The 21041-nt window shown below is 49.2% G+C and overlaps 1 protein-coding gene across 7 annotated transcripts in view; it reads right to left on the reverse strand.

Annotated features, from left to right (window-relative positions):
- Positions 1-21041, reverse strand: part of ZBTB7C (zinc finger and BTB domain containing 7C) — a 153387-nt gene that overhangs the window by 52027 nt on the left and 80319 nt on the right. The gene's annotated exons all lie outside the window — the stretch shown is intronic.

The following is a 21041-nucleotide window of genomic DNA, read 5'->3' on the forward strand; positions in this document are numbered from 1 at the left end:
TGGTCCTGTGCAGCTTCAGGGTATGAGGAAAATCTCACGTGAGCAAGAATATGGCGAAACATCTGCACAAACTTTCCATTAAACCTGTATTTGGCTAAATATGACACATGCCTGAAGGCAACATTCTGGTCATAAAAATCCCAGAACGGCTTAGGTTGGGAGGGACTTTCAAGACTGTGTCTTTCCAACCTCCCCTGTCATAGGCAGGGACACCTTCCACTAGATCAGGTCACTTTACTCGCTTTCAACGCTTCAGTTCTCCCTTTCTCTTCACTGAAAAAGACATTTGAGTCTGCTTCAGCTTGTCTTGGTGCAGTACTGGGACTGGGTGAGGGCAATTAAAAATAAATGGCAATAAAATGAAATTTAAACACAAATGGATGTTAACAATAAAAGGCACAACATGGATCAAAGATCCTCTTTTCAGAGCTTGATGGCTTGGTGCATAATTTTATTCGGGGTACCTCTCATGCCCCAGGGCAGCTGAAGCCAGGTGAGATTAAAGCCCCCAAGGAGGCCCAGACCACATGGAACTTCTGAACATCCACTTTTTTGGTGCCACCATCCCCAATGCCAAAAAACTTCCTCAGCACCCCAGACCAAATTTGAGATGGGTGGCAAAAACCCAAATACAGCCTGCTGCGGGATGGAAGGGAGGTGCTGGAGAGCATCTGCAAAGACTCAGATGCTACTGATGCTGCAGAGAGCAGCCTGACCTCCACCGCAATCACTTTAAACCTCCCTGTGCAATTCACAGTCCCAGCTGCAATTTTGAAACGCTTTCCCCGCCTCGTAATTTCTCGACGGGTTATTTTTGCTTTGCTCTCACACAAAATGAGCCGCAGCTCCTTGCTGGGTCCACTCACACCATCCTACACATGGATGGGCTAAGGACAGCCAAGCCAATGGCCCATCATAGCCAGCATTTCAGCCTCCAAGCATTGGTAAACCTCTGCAGAGATCACTTGCTTTCCTTCCCCGACTGGAAAGTTATCCTCACCCAGAAATAAGAAATTCTGCAGAAGCACCCTGATGTAGGTGGAAACAAATCTCTTTTGCTTTCAAAAGCTGTGGATCAGGCCACAGCTCCTTGCAGAGCATCACATTAATACTGGGAGGCAAATGAACCATTTTACTTCTCCTAGCTGAAAGAAAAAATAAAAATGCAGCTGACCTGATTTACCTTTCTGATAATGTATTTAAAAAAATCTTCCCAGGCTCAGGACTTTGCCAGCTGAGATTTCAGATGGAATGAGACTGTTTATGTCATGACCACAACCTTCTGAAAAATGCCCCTTTAGATGGGAAAGCTCACAAGACCCTCAGGTATAATGATCTCAGCTATATCAATAACCACATTTCGGCAGATTCATTATCTGCTTGCCAGCCTGCCCGGCCGCACAGCGAAGCGTTGCAGCAGGATGGAGTGAGAAAGGAAAACATTGAATTCAGCCCTTCTTCCCACAGAAAAAAAAAAAAAAAATTGACACTGCAGGTCATTCTTTTCCCTAGCAAAAGCCAAGCTTTTATTTCCACTGTTTTCACGCGGTACTCAGGAGGGAGGACCTGAGCTACACACAATATTGAACACGGCCGATCAATCCCCCTTGAGTGGGTGCAGGAGGATTTTCCTGCACAGCTCCCATCTTCGCTCCCCAGGCATCCTCATCCCTTGCCATCCCAAACTTTAGAGCAGAACAGCTTTTTTTTTTTTTTTTGCCTGTTCCCCTCACAACATTCACTCCATTATTCAAGATTTTAACATCCATCACTCCATTATTCAAGGTTGTGACATCCATGTTAAATCTACTCATGGATTTCAGACCACACTTCATAAGAAATTTAGGCTACAAAACAAAGGTTTATTTCATATCTGTATTTTCAAGCAACAGGGACCGTTATGATCATGTATTTTGCCCTCCAGCTTCATACAAAATAAAACACTTCACCCAGTAATTTCTGCAGCAAGGCTCTCATTCCTGCCTGCCCTCCCACATTTAGAAGCAGAGGCAATCTTGGCTGGAAGATTTCAAATCAAGGGGGCTTGCCCTGATCCTTTGGCAAGTGTTTCTAGAAGTTTATTAGTCTCATTATAAAAAAATCTGCACCTTTTTTTTCTTTCTTTTTTTTTTTTTTTTGCCTGGACATGTTTAGCTCTAGTTTCTGAGCATCTCATCACACCAACCCTTTTTCTGCTAAATAAAACATTTCGACTCTCTTCCCAAAGCGGAGATTTGAAAGCTACAATCCTATGAGTAAGGAGCTGAGAGCTGTGAGCATCTCCCACAGTAACTCACAACAGAATCCCAGAATGGTTTGTGTTGGCAGGGACCCTAAAGCTCATCCCATTCCACTCCCTGCCATGGGCAGGGACACCTTCCACTATCCCAGGTTGCTCCAAGCCCCAGCCAACCTGGCCTTGGACACTGCCAGGGATCCAGGGGCAGCCACAGCTTCTCTGAGTGAAGTAGAAGAAGCCCCTGGAAGATCTCTGCCCCATCACTGAGTGCATCTGCCCTCCCTGCCATGAGCTGTGGGATTTGTTACTGCAACAACCCACAGCTGGGGAAACAGCAGGAAAGGAAAATGACAAAGGACAGATGGGAGAAAGAAACAGCAGCTCTGCCTTAGGTCAGGGGAGAGAGCAAGCAGCCAGTAACTGCTAGGAGACGAGGGCTTGTATATCCATGGTTGATTAACCTAAAATTAACATGGCAGCACGGAGATAGGGGGTTAACAGGTGGGTTGAGATGTATAATGGTCTCAACTTTAAAAATCTCAAAGTTTTGGGGGCAAATCTCATCCTTTCTGGAAGGGTTGAGGTTTTGGAGCTCTTGCAGGTGGCTCTGCAAATTCATTAACTCCTCCTTAGTGAATGCAAAGCAATGGAGGGCAGAGAGAGGAATTTTCTGGTCCTCAGGCCTCTCCCAGGGCCCTAGACTGTGTCAAATCAAGGAATGGCCCTCCCAGCAATGGAGGCAACACAGCAGAGACTTCTGCTCTGCGCAGAGTCACAGAGCAAAGCTCACGACACACTCAGCTGCATATGGAAAGGGACAGCGAGCAATGCCAGCAATATTATAATGCCTTTGTATAAATCAGCAGCGCAGCCTCAGATGGGAAGAAAAGTAATGATGCAGAAAAGGCAAGAAGTGTTCAATCAATATTTCTGCTCCGCATCTGGAAAGAAGGCAGGACGAGGTGCTTGTATCACATGAGGAGGATGAAGTACTTTCCACTCCATTAGTAACCAAGGAGGTTGTTAAACAGCATCTACCAGCGATAAACAATTTTGAATCAGCAGGCCTGGATAACTTGCTCCCAGGAGCCCTCCAACAGCTGGCTGAGAAGCTCTCTGGCCTGCTGATGTTAATTTTTAATAAATCTTGGAATACCAAGGAAGATCCAGATGGATGGAAGCATGCAAATACTGCACTGATCTGCTAAAGGGGAAAGTGGGATGGCCTGATGAACAGGTTGGCTTGCCTGCCATCAGTCATGGGTAAAATAATGGGAACCCTCCCGAGAGTCACCCAGAAGAGGAATCAAAGGATGGAAATGCAGCTCATGTTTGTCAGAGAGGTTCTGCGGCCAACACACCATGTCAAACAAAGCTGATTTCATTCTCTGAGTAGATTACAAGTTTGGTTAATAAAGATAATTGCTTAGAGATAATACATATATGCTTTTGTACAGCATTTGATTTACCAGGGCGTGGCATGTTGATTATAAAATGAGCACTGCATTATGAGAATAAAGCACATGTGCAGGGAATTCAGAGGGGATCCCAACAAATAGCTGTCAGAGGGGAATCGGGCTGTTTCCAGGGGGATTTCACAAGGCTCAATCCCAGCTCCAATATTCAGCATTTTCTTATCTGGAAGCAAACATAACATCACTGCTGATAAATCAGCTATGTACCAGACAAACAAGAGAGGCCAAGCCATCTGAGCAGAGCTGAGATGATGACAGCCCAGCATCTGGCTGGGGTCATCACTGCACCTCAGAAGGTAAGAGGAAGGGGACAGCCAGCGAAAAGCAGAGGCGGGATGCTCAGAATCGGGGTGGTGATGCTGTAGCAGGTGGTGGTGGGGACCACATACTCCCAGGGAGATGTGCACCCCAGGCTCAGCAGGAGGGCAGAAGGTTGGATGTCACACATCTCTAAGGAAAACTTCTTGGAGTGGGTATCAGGAGGTAAATCAGAGCCTGGGATGAGGAAGGCCAGGATGAATGACTCCATGCTGCAGGACTTTGCATCTGGGGTTGGATATTGACCAGGAAAGGACGCATGACCCAGAACAGCCCTTTCCATGCTTTATTCTGACACTGACCTTTGTGACCCTGAGGAAATCAACTAAAGCTTGAAGCAGCTTTTTGTAACAGGAATATCCCATCTGGCCTTTCGCATCCCTGAGCTTTATCTGTCCCTTGGGAAAACACTCAATGCATGGGCAGACACCTCAGTGACCCCCAAAGGGAAGTACAGAGGTACCAGGCACGGAATGACACCCCTGTGGGCAGCCCGAACACCTGGATACCTAGGCCTTGTCTGCTGCTCCAGATCCATAAATCTAGCTGAAAGAAAAGAGTTTTGAGAAACCTTTAGCAAGCCTAAAAGCTCAAACAACCCTACATGAAGAAGCAGCTTTGCTGCATGGTAGTTACACCAGCATCACTTACACTACCCTTACCACCCTCCTCAGCAGCATCTCTTTTTTTTTCCTGAGGCATCATCAATTCAATTTAATTTTAGTTTGGTTTATTTCTACTCTTCCATCCTAGAAAACCAGAAGTTACTCATATTCACATGGGGCACATCATGTTTAGGAAAAGTTGCTCAATCCTGGCCGTGGCCAGCCAACATCCATCCCTTGCTTGGGTAGATGCTGGAGAGATGTGGTGCTCAGAAAATTCATGTGAGAGTGCATTTCTCTAGGTTCAGAGCAGAAGAAGGCCCTGTGGGAGAGAGAAGAGTGCATGCCCACCAGCTCATGTGTGCTCCTCACTCTCAACCCTGGGGCATGTCCATGTCTTTGGTCTTCAGAGTATCACAGGAGCAAGGAAACAGGTCCTTAGTGATTCAGATACACCAAGCTAGGTCCACAGCAGCAGTTTCTTGCCCAGCCTTCACTTGTGTCTTCCCCCAGCTCTGGAAGGACAGTCTGGTACCTTCTCTTCTTCCTGTTCCTTCTGCAGTTGCCTTGGAAGGGACCAGACCTGCTCAATCATGCAAAAGATGAGAGGAAACCTCCTCATCTCAAGAGCCAAGAAAGCCCTGACCAACGTCATGACCACATCAAGGTTAGGCACCCTCACTGGACCTCATGGGGAACCCTGGAGCAGCAAGGATGGGGAGGAGGGTCTCACACTGGACTGACACTGTGACATTTCTCCTGGAGAGTGATGTGGGAGGTTTGTTCCCTGATCCCAGCCTGAACCAAGCTCAAGCATTTCTCACTTCCACATGCACCAACGTAGAGAAGGTGGGCAGCGGCCTCCATGAAACAGCCTCACAGAAAAGGTAGAATTTTTTTGATCTCATGTCTTTCTGTCCTCCTGAATCCAATTCAAGAAAAATTTAGCTTCCAACCTATTTTTTTCCATCTGTCAAGATTTGCAGAGGGCTTCTCAATACAGCACCTGTCCTAAACATTCAGTCTCCCATGGGAACTGGAGATGAAGTCTGGCTAAGGGCCAGGCTGGCCTCATATTTCCATTTGACTCTGCCACTGAGCAGTGATGGAGAACCTGCTGTTCACACTGTTCCTCAATGGCTCCTCTGACTGCTCCTACTCCAAGGACAGAATGAGGTCAACCATTCAAATCCCAAATGTTTAACCCAAACAGGCCCCATCCATCAATACCTGAGCAGTGGATTAGAATACATTGTTATTGCTGAAGGGGAGTTGAGGGGATAAGGTATTAAATCAAAAGTCTTACCTAATGCTAGACATTACAAAATGTTTCAACCTTTGCCAAAAGGAGAAAAAAAAAAAAAGACAGTTTGTCTTAAAATCACTGAATGCCAACCAACAGAGTTTTGGTGAGGTGATCCAAACCAAAAGATGAAGCTTTCTTCAAGAATACTGCAGCCACCTTGTTGGGCTGCCCAGATGCAAGGTAAAAAACAGGTGCCCATCCAAAAAAAGACCATCTCACCTCTAAATGCCACTGGGAAGATGCAGCAGGTACCAGCCAAAGACCATGGACACAAGATCATCTTCCCTATTGTGATCCCCTCCCTCCCACTACCAAAACTGTCAGGAGCTCACAGGAAATTTCATCTCCCCAAAGAGTCACTAATTTTGGTTGCCTCTTCTATCTCACCTGAATGTATTTGCCTCATCTCCAGAAACACTCAAGGTCGGGTTTGATTTGGCTTTGAGCAACCTGTTCTAGGGCAAGGTGTTGGAATGAGGGGAGCTTTAAGGTCCTTTCCAACCCAAACCATTCTGGGATCCTGGGATTCTGTGCACTAAAGGGGAGATAGGATCACTACAGCATCACTCTTCAGCACGCCTTCAAGTCTCTGTGCTTGGCACAAAACCCTCAGTGGGTGAGAGCCCTGCCAGGGATTGCCCTGCTGCCTTGCCTGCCTCCCACCTTCTCTTCCTCCCCGGCTCTGCATCCATGAGCAGCCAGGCTGAGGAGCAGAGCGCGACCACAAGTACTCCAATCCCTCCAAAAAAGACATTACCTCCACTCCCACCTTCCTCCTCGCCTCCAGCTCAGCTCCCTGGGTGTTTTTCCTCCGCCACAACTAACACTTGACGAGGCAGAACATCCCCCCCCCCGCTCCACTCAAGCCCAAGGGAGGGTGCAGCCAGAGTAAATTACTTAGAAGAGAAAGGAAAAAAATAAAATTAAATAACCACAGCAGACAAAGGCTTCTTGTCTTAAAAGCCTTACTCAGGCAGCACATTGGGCAGGTTGGCACCGTGCTCAGGTGATGCTGTGCAAGCAGGGGCTGTGCTGGGGTTGCTCTGGGCACTCCATTGCAACACCCTCCCAAATTCAGCAACAGGAACCCCCAGTGTTCACCCAGGCACCCAGATTTTTAGCAGGTGAGTAGGACCCAAGATTCCATGTTTAGGGAGATGTGTAAGACCTGAAAGGTTTGGCTCTGACTCCTCCAGCAGGATGCAATTTTTTCAACAGGTTGAACTTGTAATTGTGTATTTTTCTCCCCTATATGAAAAAAAGAAAAAGGAGGAGGAGGAGCAGAATGGACTCATTTATCAAGTGCAGGCAAACACTAGGCTGGACTCAGAGTCAGTGACACTTTGTATAATGGCATTCTAGTTTGTCCTCCAAAATAATTTGTATTTTAATGAGCCCTCTTGCTCCAGCAGTAGTTTGTAGCCCCCACACTTTCTCAGGTCCTTCTGTGCTTTAATTTGATTTTTTTTAAATTTCCGGTGTCATATTTTTTATTAACAAAAAGAAAAAGAAAAGCAGGCTTGCTTCCCTCCTGGCTTACATGGGAGCAGGTAATGAATCTCTGAGCGCAGGAGTCGTCTCGGCTCTTATCTCCATGGCCTTGCTGTTCCCAAACTTACTTATTTAAAAAACTCCCCCATCATGAGATAATGGGAACAGAGAAAGTCAGCAAAGAAACAAGAAGGCAATCAGGATCTCTACAGAAGCAGGGGAGCACCATGATTTCCACCTGTTCTTCTCCTGCTGGGACAGGTCTTTAGGTCAAGATACCGTAAATGAGAAGAAGTCGCTTCAGGGAGTGCAATCACGAGAGATGTGCTCGACATCAAAAAGCTATTTTGCAGTGCTTGGTCTTGCTAAAGGCTCCTCCATTTGGGTCATGCTCAGCTTGCCGTGACGTGGTGGCAGCCCAGACCTTGCAACCCCCGTGCTGGTGGTGGGGTGGCTGGGCCAGGGTAGCCGGGGATAACTTGCACTCAGATTCCAGGTGCTCTGGGCTGAGGTGTCCTGCCTGTCTGTGGTGGGTCCCTGGGGAAGAGCAGTGAGGCTCTGACCCCATAGCAAAACTGTGTGGGGCAGAATTGCCCCATATCAGTCACAACACAGCTGCGGGTGAGGGCACTTCCAGGCCACTTCACCACAAATTCTGACCCATCCAAACACCAAGCCACACTTACACCACTTGCTCCTGGAGGTTCCTTGAGCTAGAAGGTGCAGTGGGACCCTCTACAAAGATCAGCAAAAGAGAGGGAACCAAAGGTTGTGGCAGCATCTTCCCTTGCCCACCTCTGAACCCCATCACCACAGATTCCTGCTTATGGTGGGGACAGTGACACCCCCTCAGTCCAAGTGCCAGGCATTGGCCCAGCTGAAGGATGGAGCAGAGATGGCTGAACCAGTCAGGAGGAGGGAATGAGATATGGTGAGGGCCACACACTCCCCGACGTGAGCCTAACGAGTCTCATTAACAGCAAGGACTTTGTTCTGCAGCTGGGTGGGATGCGGGTGGGGGATGCAGGATGACAGAATCCTGACCTTTTCAGGCAAGGAAAGAGCCCTGGAAAGGTGACAAGCTCTGGAGGGGTTTGCAGCCTAAGCCAGCTGAGGGTTGGGGTGATACTGATGAAGCAGACACATCTAGGACAAGGTGACCGAACCAGTCCACCCCCTTTCAGGTTCCCTCCCCAGCATTCCAGGTCTGTGGGAGAAAAGAGCCACCAAACACTTAAGAGAGAGGTCAGAAAAGCAGCATCTCCAGTCCACACAGTTTCACTGGGAGACAGGATAGAGAAGAGTTTATAATCAAGACTATCCAAAAGGGAGGCTTGGCTTAAAAACCTGCAAAACCTCAGCAAACCTGGTTAAAACGTCAGCCTAACCAGGTTCAGCGCAGCTCTCCCCTTCAGACTGGGGAAACAAATGTTACAGGTTTATACACTAATTTATTTCTACCCATTTAACAAATTAATGTGTCCCTCCCATCCCCCTTCCCTGGAGTAGCAGGCTCTGTAGCTCAGACTCAGTGATACTCCTACTTCCCAAAGCCTTGGAGATACGCTTGACCTTCATTAGTGCCCTGCTTTAATTTCCACCCTCCCTTTGCTAACCCTCCCTGATGGAACTCTGCCAGGCTTTCTCCCTCCCTGGGGACCATCCTTGCTGCTATTTTGTTGGGTTTTAATCACCTTCTACTTTGATGCCTCCAATCTTTTACAGCCTTCCCCCATGCTGTGCCATGTCACCGGCCTTTTTGGGAGTACCAGATGGACCAGCCAGATTACTCTTAGGAAATATCTACTCTTTCCTTGGTTTCTTCCCTACCCTGGGAAAAGCTTCAAAGCTGCTCTCCCTGCTGGAAGGATTCCTCGGAGAAAAGCTCTGTGGACAAGGCCAGCAATCACAGAGTCCCAGAATGGTTTGGGTTGGAAGAGACCTTAAAGCTCATCTCACTCCACCCCCCTGCCATGGGCAGGGACACCTTCCACTGCCCCAGGGTGCTCCAAGCCCTGTCTCACCTGGCCTTGGACACTGCCAGGGATCCAGGGGCAGCCACAGCTGCTCTGGGCAACCTGTGCCAGGGCCCCCCCACCCTCACAGGGACGAATTTATTCCCAATCTCAAAACTATCCCTGCCTTCTGGCAGAGGGAAGCCATTCTCTCTTGTGCTGGCACTCCATCCCTTGTCCAAAGTCCCTCTGCAGCTCTCCTGGAGCCCCTTTAGACACTGGGAGGGAGTCTAAGGTCTCCCTGGAGTCTTCTCCAGGCTGAACTCTCCAGCTCTCTGTGCCCAAGCAGCCTGGCATTACGGCTTTAGATCTCATCCAGGCTTCACCAACTGCCCTAACCAGCCCAACACCCACAGGCTGGTGCACCAAACCCCAGCTGTGCTTCTAAGAAGGTGCTCTCTCAACTCCAACAACCTCAAGATTGTTTTAAACCCCCGAATAAAGAGTAATCACTCTTCCAGGTCTCATTTACAGCTCTTGTTTTCGTTACCACTCCCAAACAACATCCAAGCCTTATCTGAGTGTTAAACTCCCGGCTTTGGAGGTATCCCCTGGCAGCCACTTTCACAGACTCAGCCCAAGGGCAAAACACTTTCTCATGGACACAGCTGCTTCCTTAAACAGACCCTGTGTTATGAGATAGGGAGATCAGACAGTGTACGCTCTCTGGCCACTCATTAGCTTAGAGATCCCCTTCTCCCTGCCTCTGTTTGGCTCTAAGCCTCCCCCACAGCTTTTTCCAGCCTCTCTCTCAGTGATTTTTTCCTCTGGCTGGTAATTGTTCTCATTGCCCTTGGCTCACAGATGGTCCTTGGAGAGCTCACTGTTGATGTGGTGCCAGGTCTGCTCCATTCCAGCTGCTAAAGGGCATTAGGAGACCGGCTACCACTGTGCAGAGACCTTTTCTCTGCTCCATCTGCCCTTCCACACCCAGGCAATCACTGGAAAAGGCTTTGCTCACCACAGCTGCCACAGCTGGGCCATGCCTTGGCCCCATCCCAGCATCCAGGTCACCCTCCAGCCCCTCTGCCCCCCACGCTAAGCCTCCCCATTCTATCTGGATCTCCCTACCCACCCTTCCTCCCTGACAGTCTCTCCTGCCATGCAGCTGAGTCACTTCCCCTTCTCCAGAGCTCTCCTTCAAGTTTTCCCATCCCCTTTGGCTTGGGAGCACCCCTGCAGTCCCAGTCCCAGCAAACCTCACCCACAGAGGGGACTCCTGTGCTCAGGGAGCAGCCCCTGGGCTGAAATCCTTTATGCTGACAAACACCAGCACAGGGTGCCCAGAGCAGCTGTGGCTGCCCCTGGATCCCTGGCAGTGTCCAAGGCCAGGCTGGACAGGGCTTGGGACAGTCTGGGATAGTGGAAGGTGTCACTGCCCATGGCAGGGGGTGGAACAAGATGAGCTTTAAGGTCCCTTCCAGCCCAAACCATTCTGGGATTCCAGCCCCTGGGGTCCAGCCCCGCTCCACGGGGACAAACTGGGACTGCCACCCAGGCAGGATGGATGTGAGTGGAAGAAAATAAGGGGGGAAAAAACACAGCAGAGCAGAGAGGAGGTGAAAGGAGGTCTTATTTTTCTCCAAGCCAAGTTGTTTTTGGAGGCATAGACACTGGGTTCATTCATGAAGCAGCTAAGTGCAGGGTTTTCAACGGAAACAATGAATTAACAGGGATGAGCAGCAACAGGATAAATGACCTTTTTCCTGCCTCCCAGAGTGTCCTGTTTCTTTCCTAACCAAGCAGCCAACAGCTCCTTTAGCTTCAAGGCACTCAGCCCCAGAGACCTGGTGCCTCTAGAGAAGCCCAAGGGCTTAGAGAGGAGCTTTCCACAGAACCTCCTTCCCTGTGGCTCCACACCCTCCCCACTAAACCCATGGGAGCTAGGGGCTACAGAGAACCCCACATGGCATTTGGGATGTGAAGAATGGGTGTTGCCACCCAGCAAGGCAACAGCCCCATGGCCAAAGCCATCATGGAATGAAGCTGCAACAGAGAGATTTCAGGCTGGAAATCAGGAACAGGCTCTTTACCCAGAGGGTGGTCAGGCACTGGAACAGTCTCCTCAGGGATGTGATCATGGCCCCAAGCCTGACAGAGTCCAAGGAGCATTTGGATGATGCTCCTATGTTTGGACAGTCCTGCAAGGAGTGGCAACTTGGACTTGATGATCCTTATGGGTTCCTTCCAATTCAGAACCACAGAATTGTTTAGGTTGGAAAAGCCCTCCAAGACCACCGAATCCAACCATTCCCCAGCACTGCCCAGGCCACCACTGACCCATGTCCCCTAGTCCCACATCCACACAGCTTTTAAATCCCTCCAGGGATGGGGACTTCACCACTGCCCCGGGCAGCTGTGCCAGGGCTGAACAACCCTTTCCATGAAGGAATTTTCCCAATATCCAACCTAAACCTCCCCCGGCTGCCCCTTCCTGTCAGGGACTTGTGCAGAGCCACAAGGTCCCCCCTGAGCCTCCTTTGCTCCAGCCTGAGCCCCTTTCCCAGCCCCCTCAGCTGCTCCTGCTGCTCCAGCCCCTTCCCAGCTCCGTTCCCTTCCCTGGACACACAAGATACTCTCTGACACTCATGATTCCAAGATCAGTGCCCCGAACACCAACCCATTGAGACCCAACCAAACCCATCCATGGGAGAAAGATCCCAGTCCACTGAGAACCCAGTACCCTTCACCAGGGTGCAATTTCTCTTCAAAGACACAGAAGGGAAGTGGTTTGACTGGCAGTTTCTGCTATCTCAAAATCTATCAGAGGGATACACTACCCTATGCTAACAGAACGGATTAAAGCAGAAGATAAAATGCTGTTCCATTATCTATTTATTAAAAGCACCACTTGAACTGCTTTTATTCAGTGTACATCTCCCAGTAAAGAGGCACTCCTTGACGGTGTAAATCAGTGAGCAATTGTGTTTTAACAGCCTTTAGAATGGCATTTCCCCACGCTTTTAGACAGAGTATCAGACAGAAAACCTCTTCCAAAACTCACTTATCGTAACAGGCGAGATCACAGAGCTCTTTACTGCTCCTCTACCACCAAGACAAATACAAAATGGGCTTCTAAAGCTCACAAAGCAGAGATCATTCCCATTTCTGCTGCATGAATATCCTTAATGACAGGACAAAATAAATAATTTTGTTAGCAGGGGAGAACTGCAGCTCCCACTGACGGATGGGACTTCTGGTAGGCGATGAAATGCAGGCTGCAGCTCCCAGCCCAATGATGCCACCTCTGTGGTAGCTGCGGGTTCTGTGGGAATTAGCTCTTACAGAGCCAGCAAGGATGAAGCCACTTCGAATCTAGCAGTTCTCTGATCAAAAGGGGAAGAAATGATGCCAAACTTTCAGCAAAAGATTTCAGGTGTGAATATAGCAGTACCTGCGAACTGCACAACAAAAGGGAGGCTGCTGGACTCTCTCTGCTTCACCAGAATAAATTAGGCTTTTGCTTGGTTGAGGATAGTTTTCCATCCCAAGAAATACTCCCCCTTACTTTTTGTTAGGCTCTGCTGCTTTGGTATTCTAATTTTATTTACAAAGTGTTTCGATGAAGAAACCTGGAGCAAGAGCATTCATGAGCTGGTTGGATTTCAAATGCTGGTGGAAGACAAGCACAGCAAGCTTCACCCTGAGCCGTGGAAGTCAACGAGGCCTCCCCTGTGGACATGAGCAAATGTCAGATCTGATCAGGAGAAGAGGGAAAGGAGGGAGGCACATGCATGGGGAAGGACACCCATGGTCTGGAAACTGTGTGAGCAGACGGATGGATGGAGGCAAGGTTTGATGGAAGGATGGATGGATGGATGGATGGATGGATGGATGGATGGATGGATGGATGGATGGATGGATGGATGGTTGGATGGATGGACAGATGGACAGATGGACGGACGGATGGATGGATGGACGGATGGATGGACGGATGGATGGATGGATGGATGGATGGATGGATGGATGGGTGGGTGGATGGATGGTGACCACATTGCTGCTGTCAGAAGGACCTCAGCACAGTGGCAGACTCAATGCTGTGGTTGATGTCATTGCTCCTTCCTTTCCTGTGGCCACCTGCATTTCACCACCTGCTGCAGATGAACTGGGGCACTGCCTTGCTGGGGAAGGCCCAGGGCCCAGCGGTGTCACCTGCAAGGACACCCCTCCTTGGGGTGGTTACCCAGACCCATGCACCCCAAACTTCTGGCTGCTCTTACACAAGCTGAATTCTGACAGGGCTGACAAACCTGAAAGATCATTTCAAACCACAATCGCTTCAAATTCAGCCTGTGACCTCCTTGGCAGGATCTCCCTTCAGCACAGCAGCCCCAAACAGGAGCTGACAGTGCTTTGCAACCTTTTGAACCAGCACTCAGGTCCCTTGGGTACTGAGGGGAGGGTTTCTCTCAATGGCATGCAAGCTCCCCAGCTCTGACAGCCCTGCTCTTGGGCTGCCTGGGAGGGCACCAGCATCCCATTCAGCGGTGTGAAAGGTCACTGGGGAAGGTGAACTTGTCACCAGGAATAAACCACTACACAGAAGTTGTGTCACGTCTTCTCTCTGGGAGGACAGAGCCAGCCGAAGCCAGAGAAAATCTCTCCTGACGCCGGTGGGGTTTGGATCTGTCCCAGAGCAGCGAGCAGAAATGCCAAGCAGCCAGGAGTAAAACCTCTCCTCAATGACATGGGTTATCAGCTGGCGTGGAGGGAGCCCCAGGGGACACCCAGGGCAGGTGTCCCTTCACACTGAGATGCCAACCAGTGCAGCCCGACTATCTCCTTAACGTAAGTCACCCCATTACCATAAAGCCTGGACAGTGCCAGCTTCCCAGTCAGGCTAAATAAATCCCTTCCCTTTGCCTCCCCTGACAGCTCATCTTATCCAGAGGTATTCTGAGACAAGAGCCACCAGCACAACAGGGAGAATTGTAAGGGTCCAGCTCACGAGAGCGTGGCTGATCCCCTGTGCTCCTGAAATGTTAAAGTTCCCCAGATGAACCTCCTGGTTTTCCACATTTTACTACCTTTATCTATCAGAATGATGTTAGAGAAGATTTTATTTCTCTCTGAAATGGGTAGCAAGCCAGAAGCAGAACTACAGCAAGGGTGATCCACATGGAAGGGAAGCAAACCTCGCCTGATCTGCTGGGAGGAAGAAACCAGCACCAGCCAGCAGCAGTGCCTTACCTGGCTTTCCTGGCTCAGTAATGTCCTAGGAACCTGAGCACGGGTCACAGACCCCCTGAACGAGATGTTCTGCAGGGGAAAAGATCATGTCCTGCCACGCTCTGCTTGAAGCTCAGGAGAAAGCAGCCCAGACCAGGGGGGTGATCAGCAAGGCCAGCCCCTCAGCCCGCAGTGCTGGCAGGCACAGGCTGACACAGGCAGGGGTGTCACCACATCAAAGGGCTGTCAAGCCCATGTCTGGCCCCTCTGCTCCTCCCTGAAATGTGGGTCAAGCCACAAGGTGACAGCCAGTGCTAAGGGAGTCATCCCTGCCCACCAAGGTGCTTCCAGCACTGTATCAAAAACTAAAGCCAAGCAATAAAAATTAAAAGAGAAGTAACATGGATCATAAAACCCAAGCACAAGACTAAAAAGTCCCTGGACACTGATGTATCATTAAGACAGGGCATGAGACTCCCCTCGCAGGGTTGACAGGTTTCCTTTCCATGAGAAATCATCCAGGTTTCTGATTATTGTTTTATCAAAGATGGGTCAGGCTTTTGTCACCTGGCTCTCCAGTGTTAAGGAAAAATGGTGGTGGAAAGGCTTGGGGCTTGTGTGTCACCCCTGTACACCACTGCTTGTGCCTCATCCACCCAGGGGGGCCTTTGTGGCTGAGACCATCAGTGCCCTGAACCAATGACTGCACTCACCCTGGTCAGGAAGGGTGCAATGGAGAACTGCTGGACAGATCCACAGAAACATGGAATGTCTTGGGCTGGAAAGGAACTATTAAAGGCCATCTAGTCCAGCCCCTTTCCCATGAGCGGGGTCACCTTCCACCAGACCACGGTGCTCCAAGTCCCTTCCAGCATGGCCAGGGATGGGGCATCCACTGCCTCTCTGAAAACTGGTAACTAAAATAAATGGTCCCAGCCTAATGGGACTGCTGGGTTGTCCTCTGATAAGAGAAAACATTATTTTGTTAAAGTTCTCCTTCCCCCTACCTTGCAGTGATCTGTAACTCACAGGCATCCTCCCCCATCCCAACATCCCATTTTTCTCCCACTTCTTAAGGTTCCACTGAAACAGCAGCCCCAGCACCAGGAGTTTTATGGGGCTAGAAGTCCAGATTTAACTCTTTTGGACACAGAGCTGAGGTTTTAACCATCCCTGGTCACTGAGGAAAAAAAAAAAAAAGGGGGAGATTCACAGCCCCCATCACCACTGCCCATCATCTCCATCCCCCACTGGTCCAGCCCTGCTGGCCCATTAACATCCCCTCCTTCTTGTAAATATTTCCTGAGCACTCCTGCCCGCCCTCCTGCCCTCAATTAATCGTGGCCTGAGGGAGAAGCAGGTAAGAAAGCACTCAAATTTAACTGATCTCCACAGATGGTAAAAACAGAGCTCAATGAGACGAACACAGGCAGAGGGGATGGGCAAGGGCACAGCAAGCAGGACAGCAGAGCCCCTCTTGCCCAAACATCCTTGCCCAGCTGTCCTCATCTCCCAAAACTTCAGGGCATTTGAAGAAAGTCTGCATGCCACAAGGTTTTATTCTTTGCTCTGAAACAGGTTATCCTTGCAATCAAAACTTCCCCTCTGCTGAATCCCATACTCCCAGAGCCATCAGGCCTCTCCCACCAATCCCAGTGGGGTGGATGTCCCACCAGCTACACTCATCTCATGACACAAGGCAGAGGCTGAGCCCACACAAGCTCTACAGCTCCCAAATCCCATGGGAGCCTTAGAGACCACTGCATTAGGAGCCACTGCATCTCAGAAGCAGCAATGGCAAGAAACCTCTGGAAAGGCCAGGTTGGATGGGGATTTGGAGCAACCTGGGGTAATGGCAAGGTGTTCCTGCCCATGGCAGGGGGTTTAGAACTAGATGAGCTTTAAGGTCCTTTCCAAACGAGACCGTTTACTAAACCATAAACTCTATGATAAGTATCTCAGGCTCCAAAGAGCACCTCCAGCTTCCATGGGGATGCCAGAAACACACCTGGTACCTTCAGCAGGGTACCCAGCTCTCAGCTCCAGCTTCAAGGAGCCACAGGTCACCAACAGAGCAGCCCTGGCTTTACACAAAGGTGGTTTTGCTGGAACAAAAGCAAAGGCCACAGAAATAGGTTGATTTTTTTTTTCTTTTTTCCTAAGATGTGACTAAACTCCACGAGCAGGTAGTGCCTGGGCATCCTGCAAGCATCCTGCAAGCAGTGCTTTCAACATGAAGGAACAAAAGGCTGCGGTGGGGAGGAGAATGGTGGGAAACCTTACGGGCTCCCGAGATTCATTTGAGACCCGGTGTTTGCAGCACAGGCTGTATTTCATCTTTTCATAAGTAACTCTTACCGGGAAACATTACAAAAAAGGGGGCATTTCAAGGCAGAAAAGTTGGTCGCCAAACGCCATTTTATTTTATTTTTTTCAAACCTTTTGTTAGCAACTCTTCCGGGGAGCAAATCCAGCAGAGGCAATACAGTGCAGCGTGCACTCCTAAATTAGTTTCCAGGCACTTGGGATGCTTTATTATTCATTTCCTCCGAATATTAGGTAATGCCTTTCACCCCTTTCAAAGTCTATACGAGGGGTCTTTGATGCATTGTGGGACTTGAAAGTTTCAGGTCTAAAGAAGCATTTCTTTTAAGTCCTCCCTTTTATCAAGCATATTCTGTTCTGTTCGCTATAATGCACACAATGGCATGAGAGTCTTGACCTGCTTCATGTCTGATGAGTTGAAATCTCAGATGCATAGGATAAAACAGCCATTCCTAGCAATACAGCTTAAACACTTAGGGCTCTATTCAGGCAAATATTACCCAGGGGTCTGCCACGCCACTGAAAAGCTGCAGAAATTGGCTCTGTAGACGGCTGACCAATTCAGCAGTGAGAAATGACCCCGCCACATTAACTCCCCTTTTCATTTCACCCTGGGCGAGCCGGGGTCTGGAGGTAACCGCAGCAGAAGGCGAGAGCCGGCTGAAGCCAGATTCATTTTCTTTATATAAAGTATTTTTGTGTGCGTGTGTGACCATGAATGTCATTATGCGGATCTGCAAAAGAAGGGAAGTAATGACATTAGGGCACAGGAATCAGGGAGGTTTTTGTCTTACGGTGACACCGGAGCGCTGTCACATCTTCTGGACAAGCAGAATTTGTGGGCTTTAAAACGCTGCAAATGTCTCAGAAAAGCAGGTCTCTGCCTCTGCTGAAGGTAGGTGGACTTCGCTGGATCACTTTACACCATCCAGCATCAGCCACGTGTTAACTTCTTGTTAATACCTCTTGTTCCATAATAATTTACTCTGTTCCATAATAATTTACCCCGTTTATAGGTTTTTTCACCCTGTTTTTTCCTCTTTATACAGCAAGCTCACTTAAGTGATGGCCCCTCTCCAACAATACAGTGGACCCAGGGAAGGGATGCAAAGTGAAACTTGTTATTGCAAAAGCAAACACATTTCAGTACAAAATACCGTGGTTTTGTCCTTTAGACAATCGCACTGACATGTTTTTACAGAAGTACCAGCTGGCTATTTTAGGATATTAATCTCCTCTTATCAATCTCCTCTTGACAGGTTAGAACTGGGAAAGATTTTTTAAAGGGCAATCTAGAAATGCAGGGCTGAAATTTAACGTATGTGCTGGAGAGTTCCTAAATGGGCTGAAGCTGCTGGAATTTGCCTTTCATGTTCTATACCCTAGGAGCAAAAGATGCCTCTACAACAAGTCAGAAAACAAGTGTTCAGACCATATGGGGAGATGCTCATAAAAGAGACGGGTCCTGCTTTTCTGACTCCCCTTGCCTGCCCCAGTGCTACACCTTGGTATGACCTGCAATCCCATCCTGTCAGCCTGAGACCAGCCTTGATAACCCCAACATTCCACTGCAGAGGCCACTTCCGAAGCTGTATACAAAGGAAGAAGTTCACCTCGCATGAGTAAAACCCAGCAATGTCTTCCCTGATACCGGCAAAACATCCAGCAGCACCTCCAAAGCCTGTAAAAATGGGAAATATGCATCTGCAGTCCCTGGCCCTGGTGTGTGTGATTTTAGGATTAGCTCTAAAAGCAAATCAGATCCACAAGGATATAATCTCCCAACCCATCCACCTTGTCCAGGATGCTGCAGACCCAGAGAGGTGAGCACAAGCCTGACTTTTGAAGGATGCTGAGCATCTCTCCCATAGCTGGCACAGCAGTAGCAGCAACAGGTACCAAAAATAATATGATCAAGATTGGATAGGGCCTTGAGCAACCTGGTCTAGTTGAAGATGTCCCTGCTTATTGCAGGGGGGTTGGACAATATGTCTTTTGAAGGTCTCTTCCAACCCAAACTACTCTATTCTCTTCTACTCTACTCTATTCTCAGCTCTCACGTTACCCACCTGGCTAGAAGGCTTTTTAGGAGCCCTCATAAGCATCCTTATTAAATACTATCAGGACATACATGGTTTGTGCCCCACACGTGAGTGGTGCCTTGCTGGTCTGCCAGAGGGCAGACAAGTCATCAAGCTGACAACTCATCATTGTGCATCCTACAAATCCTCTGAGCCGATAAGAAAACTCAAACAACGTGAAGATTTATCGGTTTGCAGGTGGAAATCCTTTCAGTCAAGACAACAATTCTATTCCTTTTGAGGTAAATGAAGAGTTTTTGCTTGGGGACCCCGTCAGGAGCGGAGGCAGCACGAGGATGGGACCCATCACTCATAAGCCAGCAGAAAGATGCTGATGGGGGTGTCAGCACAAATTTCTAAAGAGCCTGAAACAGCTCCTTTGAGAGAGAGAGACAGAAGAAAAGAAGCAAAACTGAAGGAGAAACGAAATCTATTTGTAAACCCCAGGCAGAGCTGACACGAGGCAGCTGGCACAGGAGTGCAGGGATGATAATGGAGCCTGATGGATAGTTCACAGGATTATTAGATACCCTCCAACTCAAATATGCTGAGGAACCAATTATTTAATGCTAAAGACAGCACAAGCAGATGTTTAATAAGCTGGATCACTTCAGGATTGCTGGAGCTCAGGGGGCCAAACCCCCTCTGGTGTAAGTCTGGAAAGCCAGCGCGATTAAATACCCGGTGCCTCAGATACACACTCATCACCATCTCTGCCAGGAGACTGGGGGGCATGGAGGGGAAACACAGCTGGAATTTGGGAGCAGATGGGTGCAAGAGGTCCCTGGGGAGGGAAGCACGTTCACCACCCCAGGCTGGTGATGGCACTCAGCTCTGCAGCCAGTGGCCTTCCACACTGCCTTGTTTACAGGAGTAAGGGTTGCTGCTTGCAGGAAGACAGTCTGGGTTTATTGTCTAGCTGATTGCAGAGAGGCAGCAGGGAAGCAGTAGGAGGTGTGGGAGACAGAGAGAAGTTTAGTCTGCGCTCCAGGCACTGATTGGAACCTGTTTTGGAGTCTGGGATGATGCCTGGGAACAAAGCACCCCTTCTCAGGCTCTTCTGCTGGCAGGGGTGTTGGGGGAAAGCAGGGTCTTAGCACTCTCCCTGGCTGCCTTGTCAGGAGATGAACCTGCAGACACACAATCCCCTCACCTGGGCTGCTCTTGCAGCCAGCGAAGAGGGATGGGCTTCTGCTCATCCTCAAGTGCTGCCCAAACTGGATCAGATGTAACATGGGATAAAAACATCCCCACTAACTATAAAGGGCCCCTCTGTTTTTGAATGTCTGAAGATTACTTCCTGAAACCACATTGTGTCAGCTTCTCCCTTCATCTGCACCCAAACTGTACTATAGGAACTCAGGTGTGTCTTAAAAATCTGCATTTCCCCATGATCCAACCTCCACCAGCACTGCTCCAGTAGTCCAGGGTACAGCAGAGATGAAAGAAAGATGTAAGAAACAAATTCTTTATGATGAGGGTGGGCAGGCCCTGGCACAGGGTGCCCAGAGCAGCTGGGGCTGCCCCTGGGTCCCTGGCAGTGTCCAAGGCCAGGCTGGACAGGGCTTGGAGCAACCTGAGATAGTGGAAGGTGTCCCTGCCCATGGCAGGGAGTGGGACTGGATAAGCTTTAAGGTCCCTTCCAACCCAAACCGTGGTTCTACAATTCTGTGATAAACCAGCACCAAGATGCTCCTCAGACCCATCACACAGTCACAGAGGAAAGATGTGGGAACTTGGTCCCTGAGGGATGGGAACGGGCAGGGACTCACAGCATGGCTCTGCTGAGGGTTTGGCCAGTGCAAACTAGGAAGTTGCTCACAAGAAGATGGTGGAAAAAAACCCAGCCTCCCACCTGACACAGTGCAAAATATCTCAGCTCAAAAACATGAGCTCAGGGTCTGGCTCTGGCATATCTGAACCAGATAAAAAAAGGATTCTCCTTTCTTCCTGTTCAAGACCTCTAGGCAAACATCCAAGTCACAGCCTCCTGTGTGACAGCTGCAGAAAACAGGTC

The sequence above is a fragment of the Corvus moneduloides genome, chromosome Z (assembly GCF_009650955.1).
Source record: "Corvus moneduloides isolate bCorMon1 chromosome Z, bCorMon1.pri, whole genome shotgun sequence".
Classification (NCBI taxonomy): Eukaryota; Metazoa; Chordata; class Aves; order Passeriformes; family Corvidae; genus Corvus; species Corvus moneduloides.